Raw genomic sequence first — 2995 nt, forward strand, 5'->3', positions numbered from 1 at the left:
CCTAGCATTGACGCTTTCAGTGTTCAGAAGATTCTCCTTGCACTTTCACTTCATGGGAGAGGGCACGACATATCAAATGTTCATCAATTCTCCTTACAACCGATCATCACCAATGGCAGTAGTGACGAACACGATGGTAGACAAAGCCCAACACACGATTCCAACACCTCAAAATCACCAAAAAAAAAAGATTATGAAAACCATTGCGGGCCGATTCGAGAAGCTTTTCAGTAAACACGATGAATCCTCCATTAAATACGATTCATCAAATTTACCCACAACTTCATTCGACAACGGTGAGTCAACAGAAGTATCCGCCTTCACTACAACGTTCAAAGAATAAATGGAAACCAGGGAATCAACAGACGAAGGAAAGGAAACGCCTGAAATGTATGATTGAAGGTGGTGCTAAGAAAGGATTGAAGGAGAGTTTTGACCAATTTGCAGGATTGCTTGGTGAAAGAGTCAAACCCGTGAATCAGTTATTGTATTAGACAAATATCAAATATTGGAGGCTTTGCTGAATGATCACCAATCCCATTGGGAATTAGGGTGGGGTATTTTTATAATCTCACTATGTTTTCTACTGTTTTCATGGTTGTTTATGCTTTTGTGCATATTTTTTTTATGTGAGTCGAATCGGATTCAAGGTTTAGAGTTTAATGGGCTTAAATTGCCTGATAGTTTCGATGAATTTGTTACGTGTGGAGTAATTTTCTTCAACTTGGAGCGCATTTATATCATGGTTTCCCGGTTTGTCCAAGCTAGACTGAGTAGAGGTAAACTTCTCCCTTTGTCACTTGTCAAAAATTTATTGATTATGCACATGTTTATGCTCTTATTGATTGTTGACAGGAAACGATCATGGTGTCAAAGCTCAAGGTGAATGATGGGTGCTTATAGTAGCACTCATCGAGGGAAACAAGTTAGCTCCATTGGATTGTTCGGGTTTCTCAGTTCCTTTTGTAGTGTTAACATGCAATGGGAAGACAAGAACAAGTTTTGTCAAGCTTCAAACTCTCGATACACAATGGAATGGTTTGTTAATTGTCAAAATTTTAACTGATTTTATCAAGATTCTTGAAAATTGATGACAATTGGTTGCTAAAATTCTTGCATAAATACTCGAGTTTAATGCTGCAGAAGAACCCCCGTCGTTATTGGATGTTGAAGTTTTTGACTTTGATGGTCCTTTTGGTCAACCGACTTCACTTGGTCATGCGGAGATTAGATTCTTGAGACATACGTTTGAAGAATTGTTTCCATTCTTTTGTGTCTTTTCATTCTGCAAACAGGTAAATATAATGATGACAATTCTGTTGGAATGGAATCATGAATTCCAATTCTATTGGAATGGAATCATGAATTCCAATTTTGTTGGAATCTAAACTACAATTTAGTTTTGTTTTCACAGAAGTTGATGCTTGAAGAACGGACCGCAAAATTGAAAGTGATTCCAAGCAACATTATTCTTTTAGAATGTATTACTTTCATTGTTAGATTTTGATGTTTTCTTTCCCATTTTGGAAGTTTTTTTTAGTTTTATTCTCTAACAATAAATGTAATTATTAATAATTCTTACATGTATTCTACAAGAAATAATGTATTTTTTGTTTTTATCCTTCAATTAATTGTTCAAGAATTTGTTATTCTACAAGAAGTTTTTAAAGTCATGATCAAGAAATAGGTTCAAGAATATTATTATTATTTATGGTTCTAGAATATTTTTATTTTTGAATATACTCAAAACCACATTCTATAAGAATGTCTGAATTAAAAGAATTATAATTCGTAAAATCGGATTTTTAAAATTAATAGAATCTATGATCCCTTAAAATATACAATTTTCCTTTCTTGAATCTATATTAATTGACTAAAATATCCTTGTAATTAAATTAGATGATATTTTTCAATTATATTAATTCAATAATATATATTAATTACTATCTTAAAATAAGTAAAATTGATTGGTCCACATTTATGCATATAATAACATAATTATTACTTTGAATAAAATAACTTAAGCTTATATATATATATATATATATATATATATATATATATATATATATATATATATATATATATATATAGGGAAAAATGAATATACATTACAGCTCCACCTAAGCTTAGGTACTAAACCTCATGAAAATACATTGTTTTACTATATAAAGATTCTGGTTAAGGGATTCACAATTAACACTTGATGATGTAGATTCAAGATAGACGAAATAGTTTTGATAAGGAAGCAAGAATATAGATTATTTTCGACCTTATTAATAGTGGAAAAAAGTAATGTTTACTGGAGTGAAGTAATTAACAATAATTTAGGAAAGAAAACAAGCATGGTAAAATGATAATGGAGGAAGAAAATGTTATCGACGAGGTATATTTACCAAGTGAAAACGAAATCGGGTATATTTGCTAAATTAAAACGACATATTTTAGTGGTTTTGTACCTAAGCTTAGGTGGGGCTGTAATGTATATTCATATATATATATATATATATATATATATATATATATATATATATATATATAGGGAAAAGTGAATATACTTTTAACGATATATACGTTTAGGTACCCAAATTCATAATATCAATTCGTTTTTTATCATATATATATATATATATATATATATATATATATATATATATATTGTAATTGTCGAATGTTATTCTAATTCAAGTTTTAATTAATTTCAAGATTTATATAAATTTTAGATTTGTCTTCCTCTTACACAATTGTAATTTTTAACTATAATATATAAAGCGTAGTAGGTGTCCGACATAAAGATGTGATGTAAGAGAAAGATAATAGTGAAATTTCGAAAATCTTGAAAGTAAATCAAGTTAGGGTTGAAGTTTAAGAACATTATAATAAATATATCAAACAAAACAATATATTATGATGGGTTAGGGTACCGATATTTATATACATTTAAGGGCATATTCAGTATGGGTTAGGGTACCTATATTTATATACCCTTAAGGGC

The sequence above is a fragment of the Lactuca saligna genome, chromosome 3 (assembly GCF_052625555.1).
Source record: "Lactuca saligna cultivar CGN05327 chromosome 3, ASM5262555v1, whole genome shotgun sequence".
NCBI lineage: Eukaryota > Viridiplantae > Streptophyta > Magnoliopsida > Asterales > Asteraceae > Lactuca > Lactuca saligna.